The sequence below is a fragment of the Cetorhinus maximus genome, chromosome 31 (assembly GCF_964194155.1).
Source record: "Cetorhinus maximus chromosome 31, sCetMax3.hap1.1, whole genome shotgun sequence".
NCBI lineage: Eukaryota > Metazoa > Chordata > Chondrichthyes > Lamniformes > Cetorhinidae > Cetorhinus > Cetorhinus maximus.
Genome location: NC_135909.1, coordinates 18,285,681 through 18,303,372, shown reverse-complemented (window position 1 = coordinate 18,303,372; position 17,692 = coordinate 18,285,681). Strand labels below are relative to the sequence as shown.

At 45.5% G+C, this 17,692-nt stretch overlaps 2 protein-coding genes and 1 non-coding gene across 3 annotated transcripts in view; 2 read left to right on the top strand and 1 right to left on the bottom strand.

The window, feature by feature from the left end:
• Window positions 1–17,692, top strand: part of LOC144670280 (histone H2B 1.1-like) — a 495,251-nt gene that overhangs the window by 30,704 nt on the left and 446,855 nt on the right. The window lies entirely within an intron of this gene.
• LOC144670308 (histone H2B-like) overlaps window positions 1–17,692 on the bottom strand; it is a 518,579-nt gene that overhangs the window by 222,616 nt on the left and 278,271 nt on the right. The gene's annotated exons all lie outside the window — the stretch shown is intronic.
• On the top strand, window positions 6,502–6,575 carry trnat-agu (transfer RNA threonine (anticodon AGU)). Its single transcript has one exon. It is a non-coding gene; the product is annotated as a tRNA-Thr (tRNA).

The window sequence follows — 17,692 nt, the reverse complement described above, 5'->3', positions numbered from 1 at the left end:
TGCCCCTCTCTCTCTTTGGTACCTCTCCCTGACTCACGCCTTACGGGATCTCTCCCTGCTCCTCTCCCTTTGGGGTCTCATCCTGCCCCTCTCCCCATGGGAACACTCCCTGCCTCTCTCCCTTTGGGATCTCTCCCTCTCTCTTTTCCTATGCGATCTCTCTGTGTCCCTCTGCCTTTGGGCCTCTCCGTGCCCCACTCCCTTGGGGGCCTCTCCCTGTCCCTCTCCCTTTGATACCTCTCCCTGCCCCTCTCCCTTTGGGGCCTCTCCCTGACCCTCTCTCTTTGGGATCTCTCCCTGCTCCTCTCCCTATGGGATCTCTCCCTGCCGCTCCCCATTTGGGGCCTCTCCCTGTGGGATCTCTCCCTGTCTCTTTTCCTATGGGATCTCTCTGTGTCCTTCTCCCTTTGGGGCCTCTCCTTGTCCCTCTCCCTTTGATACCTCTCCCTGTCTCTCTCCCTTTGGGCCTCTCCCTTTGGGGCCTCTCCCTGCCCCTCTCTCTTTGGGACCACTCCCTGCCCCACACCTTACGGGATCTGTCCCTGCTCCTCTCCCTATGGAATCTCTCCCTGTCCCTCTTCCTTTGGGATCTCTCCCTGCTCCTCTCCCTTTGGGATCTCTCCCTGTCCCTCTCCCTATGATATCTCTCCCTGTCCCTCTCCCTGTGGGATATTTCTTCCTTTGGGGTAATCTCCCTTTCCCCTCTCACTGTTACTTGCCTGGAACACTTTATCTCCAATGTTTTTGATGCTCCTGGCCACATGACCCGGGTTTTTGCCCCTTTGTTTTCTTTATGCACAGGGGCGCTGGGCCAGTCCTCAGCCTAAAGGACTGAAAAAGCGTCAATTGCCTCAATTGCGAGGCTTGTCGGGATTTGAAGTTCCAGACCTCTGCTCTCAACGTCAAGGTAAGTTGACTTTCACAACAAGAGAGAGAGAGCGAGGGAGGTGGAGAGAGAGGAAAGAAGGAGGAGAGAGATGCTGAGAAGGAGGAGGAGAGGGAGGGAAAGAACATGAAATAGAGGGAGGGAGGGAGAGAGGGGTAGAGGATGGGAGGGAGACAGTAGGACGTGGGAGAGGGGGGTGAGAGCTGAAGGAACAGAGGAAACTGGAGGGATTGCGTGAGCGGGGAGGAACTTGAATTTCTCCAGCACATTTTGCAACCTCAAGAAGACACAAAACCTCACGGCCAATGGCAGGAGGGGGTGGGGTGGGAAGGGGCCGTGGCTTTTTAAGTGAGGTTTTTGTTTGAATGCACACAGAAAGATCTCACAGACTGCAACCTGATCAATGACTGAATAACCTGTTTCAGAGATTCTGTTTGAGGGACTAATATTGACCCCAGGACTCTGGGTAAAACTCCTCTTCTCTTGTTGTCAATAGTTTGGCTGGATTGTTCACATCCCTCTGAGAGGGGAAGATAGGGTCTTGGTTTCTAATGTGCTTTATTGCTGGATATTGTCATATATCCTTACTCCCCGTCTGTGGGGTATTAGAGGATATTGCGTTACATATTTTACCTCTTCTAGAAGCTCAGGGAGTTGGGAACACTGAAAAACTCCAGGTTCTATCTTTACTAAATCACCTGACTGTGATGATAAAACATAATATCTTCCAGCCAGTGGAAATGTGATATAGGCACCAATAATACTCACACACCACAGAATATGTCTGATTTCTTCATGTGTGAATCTGACTGATAAAGTTGTCATCATTAAATCCTGTTGGCCTCTGACGGCTTATCATATCCAATCCTTAATCCAAAGGTAACACTGGGAATCGAAATTCCTGCTACACTCTCTCTCCCTGCCATGATAAAAAAAAGTCCATCTTTTTCAATGACGAATGTCTAGCTCTCAAACCCAGGAACACTCCTCCAATGAGCAATCTAGTTCTGTCTCTCCTTACAGAGTACACTGTCTGCCGGCTTTATTCTCTGCTGTGAGCTACGGCTCAGTCAAAAGGTCTCTTGCTTTTACATAGCAGGAGGATGTGTGTTCAAAACCTGAGCAGTAAGTCAGTCTGACTCTCCAGTGCAGTACTGTGGGAATTCTTTACTATTAGGGGTGCCAGCTTTTAGATGATATGACAAACTAAGGTGCCATCTGCCTCCTCAGGTAACAGATACCATGCACAATTTTGGAGAGAGGCGGGGGAGTTATTCCAGGGAGCCAGAGCCAACATTTGTCCCTCAATTAACATGACTTCAAAACAAATTACTTCGTATTTATCACATTGCTGCTCCTGGAAGTTGGCTGTGGGCAAATCCTTTAACAAAATTATTCAAAAACATGGCGATTGAAATCCCGTGAGAAAAAGTCAAGCTATAACTGAGAACTCGGTTGAGAGAGATTCATTAGGCAGCAGAAAATCGGGTGAAGAATTTGTGTAAAACGACACCAGAGACAAGTCAGCATGAAAGCTGGATCAACCCTTCTAAAGGTCAATGAGTAAAAGCTGAGAGCTCCGAGCACCATTAGCTCATCACCCAGAGACACTCACAGGAGAATTTACTCTCCTGTCTTAGGCAGTGCCTCCTGACTGAGGATGACTCTCTTCCACTCTGGGGTGTGGGTTCTGAGGTGAGTAAAGAGCCCAATGTTGGCTCCGCACACTCTGCCACAGGTTGGGGCAGGTAGTGTTTGAGGAGGCGGGTGGGTTGGATGCTTGGATTTTGCTCCGCTCCTTCCGCTGTTTGTGCTTGGCCTCCACCTGGGCCTGTCGGAGACGTTCCAAATGGTTGGCACCTTCGCGGATGCTTCTTCTCCAGTTTGGGCGTCTCGAGCAAAAGATTCCCACAAATCAGTGGGGATGTTGTATTTTATCAGGGAGGGTTTGAGGGAGCCACTGAAACGTTTCCTCTACCCTCCTGGGAACCGCTTGCCGTGACGAAGCTCGGAGTAGAGAGCTTGTTTTGGGAGTTTTGTGTCAGGAATGTGGATGATGTGTCCCGGCCAACGTGGCTGATTAACCATAACCAGTGCCTCGATACTGGGGATGTTGGCCTGAGAGGAGACACTGATATTGGGGCACCTCTCCTGCCATTGAATTAGCAGGATTTTTTGGAGGCGCCGCTGGTGATATTTCTCCAGGGATTTAAGGTGTCTGCTGTACGTTGTCCATGTCTGTGATGCATACAGGAGGCAGGTAGCACTGCAGCGCTGTAGACCAGGAGCTGGGGGCCGGGTTTGAGGTCCTTGTCATCAAACATTCCTTTAAACAGTCGGCCGAAGGCTGCACTGGCAAACTGGAGGCGATGTTTCGTTTCATTATAGATATCTTCCCTCACTGAGACGAGGCTCCCAAGGTGTGAGAAATGATCCACATTGTCCAATGGTTCGCTATGGATCTCGACAGTCGGGAGGCAGCGTTTGCAACGGGAGCAGGCTAGTAGAGGACCTTTAACTTTTGGGACCATAGCCCATGTCTTATTATTTCATACGCCTCCTTGAACGTGTTAGTGATAGTTTGGATATCAGCCTGTGAGTATGCGCATACACAAGCATCATCAGCGGACTGCAGCTCGCTGACAGAGGCTGGGGTGATCTCGGTTCCGAAATGGAGGTGACGCAGGTTGAGTAGTTTCCCACTCGTCCTATAGGGTAGCCCCACTCTGGTGCGCAGCTTCATGGAGGTGGGTGAAAGACATTGGGGTCTTTAATAAGCGGGTATTTTCTGCATTTTATGGGAATCGCAAAACAGCCTTGATTCTCGCACTGGAAGGAGAATTTTTAAACAATTTAACCTCCAGACAGTCTTCAGGCTGCCATGTTGACATTCCTAGGCTGATAGAATGGCATCTGGTACATCCGTTTATCTATGTGAGCGCTTAGAAAGGGACAGGATATGACCCTCAGCAAGATGTAAACTAAAAAGCTGACCTTGAGCAGGGTGATGCACGGGGTGGGGTGAGGTGGGGATGGGGTGGGGTGTTATCCATCCTAACGTTTTGATTACCTGTCCTGTATCCATTGGTCAAAATAGTTAGATAGACGACGGACAAGTGGTAAGCTACTAGCCCCCCATAAACGGTGCTGGTGAGGTGCTGATTGGGTTGCTGCCTTCTTCAGATGGACCAGAGGAGGAGGAGGAAGATGGAGATATTGAGGGAAGAGTTCCCTAACGCTTTGACTAGAAGGCAGAATGCTGCTATCACAGGCTATTATAGAGCTTTTTCTGTCCAATTACTTAACATATCATACCTAAACAGTTCCTTCTTAATAAACTATCTTAAGATTACTTCTGACTAGTTGACTGTCTATTCTGGTATCTGTGGCCCCCAAACCCCCAAAATCTTACATGGGTTGGGGGTGTTGCAGCGAGGAAAGTTGAAAAGAGCATTGGTGCGATGACACAGACTTGCTTGACCCCAGTTTTCCCTAGTGTGGGTCTGCAGCAGATCCCTTGGTAAGGATCACGGCCTCCATGTCATCCTGCAGCAGGTGGAGGATGGTGACTAATTTCTGTGGGCAGCCAAATTTGAGGAGGATGCTCCACAGCCCCTCCCGGTTGATAGAGTTGAAGGCCTTTGTGGGGTCAAAAAAGGCCATGAATAGAGGTTGCTGCTGTTCTTTGCATTTCCTTGGTCTTGTCTTCCTGTGAAGATCATTTCCACAGTGCCGCATGATGGACAAGATCCGCATTGTGACTCTGGTAGGAGTTATTCAGGCATGGAGAGAGGGCAATTGAGGAGGACTCTTGCAGCGACCGTCCCTGTGGCAGACGGCAGAGATACCCCTCTATAGTTACCACAGTCAGTCTGGTCTCCTTTTTTGGAGGCGGTCACAATTGCGGCATCTCAGAGATCCCCTGACATGCTCTCCTCCCTCCAGATGAGGGAGATGTGGTAATGTATTTGTTTTAAGAGTATTTCTCCACCGTATTTCACTGTTTTGGTGGGGTTCCATCTGCGCCACTGGCCTTGATGGTTCTTAGCTGTCGGATGGCCTTTCCAACCATATGTCGGGCTGGGATTGTGCTGAGCTGGTGGTGGGTAGCATGCTGTGGAATGTGGTCGTGGGCACTCATGTCGAGGACTGAGTCTCAGTTGAGGGGAGCCTGGACATGTTCCTTCCAGCGAGTGCTACTTCCACTGGGCTTAATAAGCACCACTACATTCTGAGTTCTCAGTGGGGTAGGTACTTTTGTGCTTGAGCTGTAAATGGTCTTGACTGCACTGAAGAATCCTCACATGCCTGACTGCTGGTGAGTTGTTGTATTTCCTGAGCTCTTTCCACCCAACATCTGTTCTTCAGTTCATGGCGTTTTTTATGAAAGCTCAGCCTTCATTGGTCTGTAGACCTGCTTTTTAGAAGGGCCGAATGGCCTACACCTGCTCTTATTTTCTATGTTTCTATGGAAAGAGCATCACCTCATATCGCAGCATATCCGACATCCAAGCATAAAACTGTGTGTGTGAGTCACATCCCGAACACGGCTACTTTGATACCAGGTGTGTGTCTGAATACAGTAAATGGAACCACCTCACGATAAACCGCTCAATGTTTGGCGGGGGAGTTTCAGGGAGTGATGTGTGTGATTCCCTCATTTATGAATTTGTTATAGGTCCGGAAAAGGCAGAGATTCGAAAAGTTTACAGAGAAATCAGCTAATTACGTCTTTTTGTCTGGCGCTCACTCCCAAATTATGGCAAACTCACGGAATCATAAAGAGCCCAGAGATGGATAATCAATGATAATCACAGCCAGAGAGACCTGCAATAACCCTCAGTGCAGGAAAGGCAACACATTGTCCTTTGGTCCAAAAGCAAAATACTGTGGATGCTGGAAATCTGAAACAAAGACAGAAAACGCTGGAAATATTCAGCAGATCTGACAGCATCTGTGGAGAGAGAAACAGATTCACGTTTCAGGTCGTTCTGGTGAAGGGTCGCTGTCTGAAATGTAAACTATTCCTCGTTTCACAGATACTGCCAGATCTGCGAATTATTTCCAGTATTTCCATGTGCTCAACTGAGCATCATTAGTCTTACTGGTTTAGCTGATAAAGCACTTGCCTTGTGGAGAGGAGCTCCTGGGTTCATCATCCCAGCAGCGCCTTATTTCGTTGAAACTGATCTGTGCGATTACGCACTTCCGTCATAACAGGGCGAAATCTGTCTTTGTTCTAGAATTGTAGTTTAAAATAGTCTCTCCCTGTATCGTTGAACAGCTGCAAAGATTTTAACACAAGAACAGAGTTTTGTTTCTGCGACTGAGGAAGACATTTGGGGGAAGAGGCCACTCACACTGAGAGACTCTTGATACCGGAAGAGATGGGTACAATTCTATTTCACAATTGAACACTGACATCGAGATTTTGGAAGACCAAGTGAAAAAATCACTGGGTCAGTGACAAAATTCAAACATCATTCCGGGGAATAAGAGGAAGAGAGATTAAAGCAGGTGACTGTATAAATACTGGAAAAAACAATGACTAAATCCTGTTTTCCAGGAACTCCTGAAGTTTGGATCCGTGATTAAAGTATTTATGACTGAATCTTGGCTCTGTGGCTTAGTTGGTTAAAGCGCCTGTCTAGTAAACAGGAGATCCTGGCTTCAAATCCCAGCGGAGCCTTATTTAATTACCAAGCTTTTGAGCTGACCTGTGCAAAATATGGCTTGGTTCGGGTGAGGACTTCCGAATTGCTGGTTCAAATTGTCCATCTTTGTGCAATAGATTATCTTCTACTCTTTCAATGCAAAGAGAGTTTTGTTTCTTTGACTAAAGAAGAGATTTGTGGAAATTGGCCACTCACACTGAGAAACTCCCTCGATCGTTTCTATTGGAAGAGATGGGCGCTTTTCTATTTAATAGTAGAGGCTCAGGACACTGACATCGAGATTTTGGAAGAACAAGAGAACAGAACAAGAAAAAAAATCACTGGGTCAGCGAGAGGATTCAAACTTCATAAGAGGAAGAGATAAAAACAGGTGACTGCATGAACGCTGCAACAATCAGTTGCTAAATCCTGTTTTCTGAGAACTCACTGAAGATGTGTGTTTAAACTGATTCCCACTCCGTTTAAAATGCTGAATGTTCTGGGCTAACATCGGGGCCGACATTTGGTTTAACTTTATTTGTGAATAAAAGTGTCAATTGTTTACATGTTGTTAACGTGACAGCACGTAAACATTTCAAGGAATTCTCCTCACAACCTGCTTCACCGAAAGAGATTATCATTTATCTTAAATAGCCTTTCACAAAGAGGGATATTAGGTATCACTCCACGAAAATCCCAAGGGGTTTGTGACTGATTCAGTACAAATAATCAGGAATTTCAAAGTGCCTCAATCAGCCACAATTTCTTCAAAAGAAACCGCTGGCGACATTCATCTCACTGAAGGAGAGTGTGACCGTGTTGTATCTGTCAGTGTGGAGGGGACGAGTCTGGGTTGGGTCGCCATGTTCAGTGTTTGTGAGAGTGGGGTCTGGGTGAGCAGCTGGTGAATGCGACAGGGTCAGTGCTGGATGCAGGAAGCTCCCGTCAGTGTGGGTGGGTCTGATGGGGCTGAGTGATTGACAACTGGCGGCTAGAACCATAGAACACTACAGCACAGAAAACAGGCCATTCGGCCCTTCTAGTCTGTGCCGAAATATTATTCCGCTAGTCCCATTGACCTGCACCTAGTCCATAACCCTCCAGACCTCTCCCATCCATGTATCTATCCAATTTATAAGAGTGAGCCCGCATTTACCACGTCAGATGGTAGCTCGTTCCACACTCTCACCACCCTCTGAGTGAAGAAGTTCCCCCTAATCCTTTCCCCTTTCAACCCTGTTGGTGTTTCCATAAATGAAGGAAATTCTCTCCAACATTTTATTTTCTTCATTTGACTATAAACAACTTGAACAAAAGTGAAACAGTGTAGGAACATTTTTGCTCTGTATAAAAGGGGGGTGATTTCAGCTGCCATTGTCCAGTGGTTAAAGCTTTCGTCTATAAATCCATGGGATTTTTCCACTTTGACTTGAGTCCGGCTCCCTGAGGATGTTCAGTATTTTTAATTCTGTTTTATCTTGAATCCTCTATTTCCACAGAATGCGTACACTGAAATTGCTTATACTTCCCGCCATTGTTATCTATGAAGCAGGTATTGTCTGCATGGTCTAATGGAGATATGCTTAGAGGGCTGTGCCAGAGGCCTTTTGGTCCATTAGCAGCAACCGGATGTCTGCAGAGGAACTAGGAATGCCGAGTACCTCTTTCTCAGGATGGACTTAATCAAGGGACAGAATGTTGGCTGAAGGGAGGATAATGGTCTGGGGATTTGGGCTGCCATTCCAGAACATTTGGGGAATAGCACAAGGCGGTGTCGCAAAGTGACAATGGCGGTATGCAACCTTGGGATATTATCCTTTCTTTATTCATTATTGGGATGTGGGTGTCGCGAGCTAAGCCAGCATTTATTGTCAATCCTTAATTGCCCTTGAGAAGGTGGTGGTGAGCTGCCTTCTTGCACCACTGCTGTCCCTCTGGTGTAGGTACACTCAAAGTGCTGTTAGGGAGTGAGTTCCAGGATTTTGACCTAGTGACATTGAAGGAACAGCGATATATTTCCAAGTCAGGATGGTGAGAGGCCTGGAGGGGAACTTCCAGTTGATGGTGTCCCATGCACCTACTGCCCTTGTCCTTCTAGGTTTTCGTGGTTGTGGGTTGAAAGGTACTGCCTAAGGAGCCTTGGTGAATGTCTGCAGTGCACCTTGTAGATGGTACGTACTGCTGCCACTGTTCATCAGTGGTGGAGGGAATTAATGTTTGTGGAATGAGTGCCAATCAAGTGGGCTGCTTTATACTGGATGGTGCCAAGTTTCTTGGGAGTTGTTGGAGCTGTACTCGTCCAGGCAAGTGCAGAATATTCCTTCACACTCCTGACTTGTGCCTTGTAGATGGCTTTGGGGAGTTTGACACAAAAATTGGCCCTGTAGTTGATTGTGAAAAGGATAGCTTTTGTCTCCAGAATTATATCAATGGTTTGGTTGAGTGGACGGAAAAATGGCAGATGGAATTCAATCCAGAGAAGTGCGAAGTAATGCATTTGGGGAATGCAAACAAAGCTAGGGAACTACACAATAAATAGGTTATTGGGAGGGATAGAGGAAGTTAGATACCTTGTGCATATCCACAGGTCCCTGAAGGTGGCAGGACAAGTGGATAAGGTGGTAAAGAAAGCATATGGAATGCTTTCCTTTATTGGACAAGGTTTAGAACACAAAAGCAGGGATGTCATGATGGAACTGTATAAAACACTGGTTCAGCCACAGCTGGAATTTTGTGCACAGGTCTCGTCACCACATTACAGGGAGGACATTATTGCGCTGGGAAGAGTACAGAGGAGATTTACAAGAATATTGCCAGGACTTGAAAATTGCATCTATGGGGTAAGATAGGATAGCCTGGGGTTGTTTTTCTTAGAACTGAGGAGGCTGATGGTGACCTGACTGAAGTGTACAAGACTATGAGGGGCCGAGATAGAGTAGGCAGGGATGTCCTTTTTCCCTGAGCACAGTGGTCAATTACCAGAGGGCACAGGTTTAAGGTGATTGGTAGAAGTGGACATGAGGCAAAACATCTTCACCCACAGGGTGGTGGGTGTTTGGAATTCGATGCCTTGTTTGGTGGTGGAGGCAGAAACCCTCAACTCCTTTTAAAGGCACCTGGATCTGCCCCTAAAGCACTGGAAACTGCAAGGATATGGACCAGGTGCTGGAAGGTGGGATTTTAATGGGCAGGTTTTTAATTGTTTTTTCTTTTTTTGTCAGCACAGACACATTGGGCTGAATGGCCTCTTTCTATGCTGTACCTCTCCTGTGGTTCTATTTCAGTCCTGATATTCTGTTAACCAATCTGTGCTGGTTGTAATTTATCAACCCATGTTCTACCAAGTGACAATGAAACTTATCCCAGATTATTGCCTCCCAACATTTCCCCACCACGACCATTAGATTACCTGGTCTGTAGTTACTGGGTTTATCCCTATACATTATAAATACAGATGTAACATTAGCAACCTGCAGTTCACTGGCTTCACTCACATGTCCAAGGAGAATTGAAAGATTGTGGATCAAGTCCCTATTTCCACCCTTCCTTCCCTCAGTAATCCAGGATGTATCCCATCTGAATCAGGTGAATTTTCTACTGTAAGGGTTGCCAACCTTGTAATTGCTTCCTCTTTATCTATTTTCATCCATCCTATACAAATTCTCCACCAGCTCCTCCATCACTGTGACATTAGCAGCATTCGCTTGTTTTGTGATAGCAGATGTAATGTTCTTATTTAGTACCTCAGCTATGCCCTCTGCCTCCATAGGATCTCCAAATCAGCCTCCCTTTCAGTGACTCTCCATTTGTTGGTAAAGGTCTGCAGGGTTTTTGCTTGCGTTAACTGCTGATCTTTTCTCATAGACTCCCTCTGCTGATCTAATTTCCTTTTCCAGCTCTCCTCTGTACTTTCTGTATTCTGCTTGGTTTTCCAATGTATTATGGATCTGACATTTATCATCAGCCTGATTTGGAGTTCCCACTGAGCACAGGATATGTAGGCAACAGCTCTCAGCTGTCCCAAAATTTCACTGAAATGAGTTGTCTGTTTAACTAAACTTCTCATCATTTAGAGTGTTCCACTCCTTCCCTTTTGTACTTCTGCTGTTGTCACTTAGTTTAAATTACACAGTAGCTCCTTCCCCATCTGCACCTAATCCCCACACTCAACAAATCCACATTTTAAACTCTTCACTCTGCAATTCACTTTCTCTATTTGAGCTCGCAGGCCACTCGAGTTCTTGTTTGTAATTTAATTGTTCCAATTTCTTTATTCACAATTCAGGTTTGTTTTTAAATTAACAATTAATTTGCCCTGTTATTTTAATTGATTTGATGTCAGTGTCTGAACAAACTGGAAGTTTAAAAAACAAATCTAGAAATGATTTCTTGTTCTGCAATGATGGTCTACTCCATTCAGTTCAGTAAATCCTAATCAATAAATTCCAAACAGAATGCTGTATCTCTACTTGATGAACTGATGATGCACAGAGCTCTCAGCTTTTACTCATTGACCTTCACAGGAGTTGATCCAGTTTAGATGTTGACTGGTTCGCTGTTGTCGATTTACCTGGATTCTTCACCTGATTTCTCTGCTGTCCAATGAAGCTCTCTGAGCGGAGTTTTCAATAATAACTTGACTTTTCCTTACAGGATTTCAATCTCTAAGGTTTTTGAATTATTTTCTGAATACACGTCTCCCAAGTTCTCCTCGTGGTTAAGCAGAAAGTTTAACTGATGTGTTTTCAAGCAGCCGACAGCTTTACTTGAAAAGTCATTGTGACAGGATGTTGGGGTTTGAACCCAGTCACAAATCTGGTGGTGATGCCTTGTGGGTTTTTTTTATTCGTTCCCGGAATGTGGACATCGCTGGCTAGGGCAGCATTTATTGCCCATCCCCTTGTACAGAGGGCACTATTTTTTAAAAAGGGTAAAGCACATTTCTGTGGGTCTGAAATCACATGTAGGCCAGACCAGGTGAGGACAGCAGATTTTCTTCCCTAAAGGACATTCATTTTTATGACAATCGGCAATAGTTTCATTGGTTCAATGGCTTTAATTCCAGATATTTATTGAATTTAAATTCTACCATTTGCTATGGTGGGATTTGAACTCCAGTCCCGAGAACATTACCCCGGGTCTCTGGATTACCAGTCCAGTGACAATACCATTACGCCACCTTGCAGCTCCAGCTCTCACGTGATATGCCAGGGGATGACCTCATAATTGCCCCAGTCATGTAGCTGTGGATTGGGCGATTTCTTAAACACGTTCACTGGGGCTGACTTAGTCGTACTTGGCTTTGAAACACAAGGGTATGTCTTCTGCTTTATCTGACCTTGTATACTCCTAGATAACCAGGGGGCTCTAGATTTGGCAGTACTGCCCTTTTTCTTTGTGGGGACATGTATACATCGTTCCCGTAGAATCCCGCTTTTGAATGCCTCCCACTGGTCTGTCACACTGATTCCCTTCAAGTAGCTGCAACCAGTCCACTTTGGCCAGGTCAACTCTTAGCTTCATAAAATTTGTCTTCCCCAATTTAGAACTTTCACTCCTGTTCTATCATTATCTTTTCCATGATTATATTAAATCCAACTGTATTATGGTCACTATCTCCAAAATGACCACCCACTGCACCTTCATCCACTTGGCCAGCTTCATTTTCCTGAGACTAAATCTAGAATTTCACTCCCTCTCATTGGGCTTACGTGCTGGCCAAAAAAGTTCCCCTGAATGCAGTTCAAGAATTCTGTGCCTATTACACTGTTCGTACCCCAGTTGATATTAGGGTAATTGAAGTACCAAACTATTTTTCCCCCAACGTTTTTGTACTCAGAAATTTGCATCCACATTTACTCTTCTATCTCCCTCTCACTGTTTGGGGTTCTCTCGTACACTCTGAGTAGTGTGGCTGCTGCCTTTTTATTTCTGAGCTCAAACTATCCAGCCGCATTTGATGAACCATTTGATATATCATCCCTCCTCACAGCTGTAATTGATTCTTCGACAAATAATGCTGCACCCCCACTTCTCAGCCCCCTCTATATCCTGCCTGAAAACCCTTTATCCAGGGATGTTGAGCTGCCATTTTTGCACCTCTTTAACCCAAGTTTCCGTCATAGCAATATCATCATGCTACCACGTGTCCATCTGTGCCCTCAGCTCATCGGCTTTCTTTGCTTTACTCCTTGCATTGAAATAAATACCTTTTAACTTTGCCAAATTCCTGTGTTTAAACATTTTAACCTTTGCTTCTTCTGTCTTTCAGAGTCACCCGCTAATTTTCTGTCTCCCGCTCCCTGCTCTGAATTTGTCCGATCTGAATCCGCCCTCAGGTTCCCATCCCCCTGCCAATCTGGTTTAAATCCTCTCCAAAAATATTTAATACATTTCTTGGCAAAGTTTCAGAGTAGGATAGTAAGGTTAATGATATGTTTCTGCTCTTCCAAAGGCGTTTGAAAAACTCCCACATAATTGACTTGTCAGTAAAATTCAAGCAAATGGGATTAAAGGACAGTGGCAGCATGGATACAAAATTGAATAAGGGACAGAAAGGATAAAGTGGTGGCGAGCGGTTGTTTTTCAGAATCGGGGGGGGTGGTGGTTGAGACAGATCTGATGCTCTGTCAGGTCAGCCGGCTGTTCTGTTCCCATTCCCTGAAGTTTTATTTTAAATTTTAATAACTTCCAGCCTATATCCAAGTTTGCTGATGACACTAGGTTAGGTGACATGGTTAGTAGTGTAGGCAGGAGCAGCAAGTTTCAAAGGCTCATTGACAGATTCAGTGAGTGAACAAAACTGTGGCCGATGGTGGTCAACATGGGGAAGTGTGAGGTCACCCATCTTGGAGCAAAGAAAGATCAGAGAATTTCCTAAACAGTCAGAAACTTGGGACTATGGACGAGCCTGAGTGAGACTGGACGATGGTTAAAAAGCAGCGGCAGAACAGCAGCGAGAGAGAGAAAAGGAGAGAAGAGAAGAGTGACAGCGACGACGGTGCAGGGGGGGGTATAAAGAGCTGTGAGGGAGGGGTTGGAGCAAACCGGCCATGTTTATAATAAATAGTCAAAGCATGATATCAGGGGAAAGAAGGGAACTGGTTGGTTTGTGCAGATTTCTCTAAATTAGGGCTTTGATTTAAACTAGGAGCTGGAAAATTAAACATTTCAATCAGGGTAAGTACAACAGTAAGTATAAGTGCAATAAGAGTATTAGTGCAGAGCAGGTCAAGAGGCATAACATAAAATTAATAATTTAAACAAGGTGCAAACTGGATTCTAAAAGAGGGAATAGAGGTTTGTTTTCGATCATGGATGGGCAGCTGAGACCTGTTGTTTGCAGTTCCTGCCCCATGTGGGAACCTCAGGCCACTTCATGTGTCTTGGGGGCCACATGTGCAGGAAGTGCCTCCAGCTGCTTGAGCTCGAGCTCAGGATTTCTGACCTTGAGGGGCAGCTGGAGTCACTGTGGAGAATCAGGGAGGATGAGAGTTTCCTGGATCGTATGTTACAGGAAGGGAACACACGAAAAGGAAAGAGAGAGTTCAAGATAGTAGATGGGTGGCCATCCGGAAGAGTAGGAAGAGGCAAGAAATGCAGGAGTGTTCGGGGTGTGTGCCAGTGTCAAACCGGTATTCAGCATTGGAGACTGCTGGGAATGGTGACACCCTGAAGGGCTGCAGTCCAGACCATGGCACCAATGGGCAAGAAACTGCACAGGAGGGAACAGCAAAGAGTAGAAATGCAGATGTTATAGGAGATTTCATAGTCAGGGGGACAGACAGGCATTTCTGTAACCTTCACCGTGAGTCCCACATGGTGTGCTGTCTCCTTGGTGCCAGGGTAAAGGACATCACGGAGAAGGTGCAGAATATGCAGAAGGATTCAGATTCTTGGGACATTGGGACCAGTTCTGGGGCAGAAGGCACCTATTCAAATGGAACAGGTTGCACCTTAACAAGACTGGGACGAATATCCTCATGGGGAGGGTCTCTCATGTGGTTGGGGAGGGTTTGAACTAAACTGGCAGGAGACTGGGCGCCAGTATACGTAAGTGGAAAAGAGGAATGGCTAGAGAAGAAAGTAGGACCATATAAGATAGGAGTAGATGAAGAAGGAATCTAAGAGGAATACAGAATACAGAAAGGGAGGGGAACCAAAGCCAGGGCTCCATGAATGATGAGGAAAATAGAGAATATAATGAAGCAATGAAGCATGATGCATGTCAGATGAATTCTTCAAGTGTGAACCAAGTCACTGTTATTGGACGAGAGTGTGGAATTAACTCTATATACGCCCGTCTCTGTTACTTTGTCTGAGAGTGAATTCATTCTCTATGTATTAGTATTTTAGTGTGGCATTAACACTCTGTAAATCTGTTACTGTATGAGTGTGGAATTCACTCTCTGTCAATCTATAATAATGTGAGTGTCATTAACTCTCCGCCCGTCAGTCTCTGTTACTCTATGGAAGTGGGTCACTTTCAAGTGATCAAACTGCAGCTAGTAGAGAGTCACAGGGATCAGTGCTGGGTTCTCAGCTATTTACAATCTATATTAATGACTCAGATGAATGGAGGGAGCATCACCGAATTTTCAGACAATACATAGATAGGTGGGAAAGCAGGTTATGAGGAGGACACAAAGAGTCTGCAAGAGGATATAGAAAGGTTAAATCAGTGGGCAAACATTTGGCAGATGGAATACAACGTGGGAAAATTTGATGGGAAGAATAGAAAAACAAAACATTATTCAAATGATATATATGAATGACCTAGACTGTGGTGTGCAGGGTATGATTTCAAAATTTGCAGGTGATACAAAGATTGGAATCAATTTGGTGTCAATTGTGATCGGGATAGTCTTGAGCTTCAAAAGGACATAGACATGTTGGCGGATTGGGCAGGCAAGTGGCAGATGAAGTTCAATGCAGAGAAGTGTCAGGTGATTCATTTTGACAGGAAATATATGGTGTGACAGTACAAAATAAAGGGACAGCCTCTAAAGGAGGTGCTGGAACAGAGGGACCTCAGTGTATATGTACATAGGTCATTGAAGATGGTGGGGCATGTTGAGAAAGCAGGTAATAAAGCATATAGTATCTTAAGCTTTATTAATAGGGGCACTGAGTGTAAGAGTAAGGAGGTCATGCTGAACTTGTATAAGACACTCTTTTGGCTTCATCTGGAGTATTGTGTCCAGTTCTGGGTGCCACACTTGATGAAGGATGTGAAGGCATTGGAGAGAGTACAGCGGAGATTCACAAGAATGATTCCAGGGATAAAAAACTGTAGCTATGAGGACAGGTTGGAGAGATTGGGGTCTTTTCCCTGGAAAAAAGAGGCTGAGAGGAGACTTGAAAGAGGTGTTCAAGATCCTGCGGGGTATGGAGAGGATAAAAAATAAGAACCTGTTCCCACTCAAGAGAACATCAAGAACTAGAGGGCACAGATTCAAAATAATTGGCCAAAAGAGTAGATGTGATGTGAGGAAATGTTTTTTCACCCAGAGGGTGGTTGGAGTCTGGAACAAACTTCCTGAAAGGGTGGTGGAGGCAGGTTTGCTCGAGATATTCAAAAGGAAATTGAATTGCAACCTGAAAGAAAAGAACGTGCAAGGTTACAGGGAAAAGGGAGGAGAGTGGGACTGGGTAGAAAGCTCTTTCAGAGAGCCAGTGCTGACTCGATAGGCCGAATGTCCTCCTTCAATACTGTGGAGAGAGACTGCAGAATGTTGCAGTACAGAGGGATCAAGATCTCCTTGTACATGAATCACAAGAAGTTAATGTGCAGCTGCAGTGAGTAATTAGGGAGGGAAATGGAATGTTGGCCTTTATTCCCGGTGGGGGGGGGGGGGGGTGTGTGTGTGTGTGTGTGTGTGTGTGTGGAAGAGAGTATAAAAGTAGGAAAGTCTTGCTACAGCTACACAGCATTGGTGAGACTACACCGAGAGTCCTGTGTTATGTTGGAGTCTCCTTATTTAAAGAGGGATATAATTGCATTGGGGATAGTTCAGGGAAGTTTGACCAGACTGATTCCTGGGATGAAGGAGCTGTCTTATGGGGAATGTTTCAGCAGGAAAGCCCGATCCCCATTGGAGATTCACAGAATGAGAGATCCTGTTGAAACATATAAGATTCTGATGGGGGTTTGACAGAGTAGATGTTGAGAGGAATGTTTCCATTTGTGGGGAAACTAGAACAAGTGGACACAGTTTAGAAATAAATATTTATGATGGAGATGAGAAGGAATTTCTTCTCTCAGAGAGTCCTTCATCTTTGTAATTCTCCACCCCAGAGAGTAGTGGAGGCTGAGTCATTGCATATATTCATGCTGAGTTCGACAGATTTTTCATCTACAGGAGAGTCAAGGGTTATAGGGCAGGTGGGAGAGTGAGTTTGAGGCCAAAATCAGATCAGCCATGGTCTTATTGAATGGCAAAGCTGGCCCGATGGGCTGAATGGCCTCCTCCTGCTTCTCTTTCTTATATTTTTAATTTGTCAGTGTGGAACTGACCCTCTGTCTGTCAGTCTCTGTTGCTGTATTTCAGGAATTAACTCAGTCTGATACTGCATGTGAGTATGGATTGATCCTCTGTTCATAAGTTTCTTTTTTATTCATTCACAGGATGTGGGCTTCGCTGGCTGGGCCAGCATTTATTGCCCATCCCTAATTGCCCTTGAGAAGGTGGTGGTGAGCTGCCTTCCTGAAATGCTGCAGTCCATGTGGTGTAAGTACGCCCACAGTGCTGTTCAGAAGGGAGTTTCAGGATTTTGACCCAGCAACAGTAAAGGAACAACAATATATTTCCAAGTCAGTATGGTGAGTGACTTGGAGGGGAACTTCCAGGTGGTGGTGTTCCCACCTATCTGCTGCCCTTGTCCTTCTAGGTGGTAGTGGTCATGGGTTTGGAAGGTGTTGTCTAAGGAGCCTTGGTGAGTTCCTGCAGTGCATCTTGTAGATGGTACACACTGTGTGTCAGTGGTGGAGGGAGTGAATATTTGTGGGTGTGGTGCCAATCAAGTGGACTGCTTTGTCCTGGATGGTGTCCAGCTTCTTTAGTGTTGTAGGAGCTGCACTCATCCAGACAAGTGGGGAGTATTCCATCACACTCCTGACTTGTACCTTGTAGGTGGTGGACAGGCTTTGGGG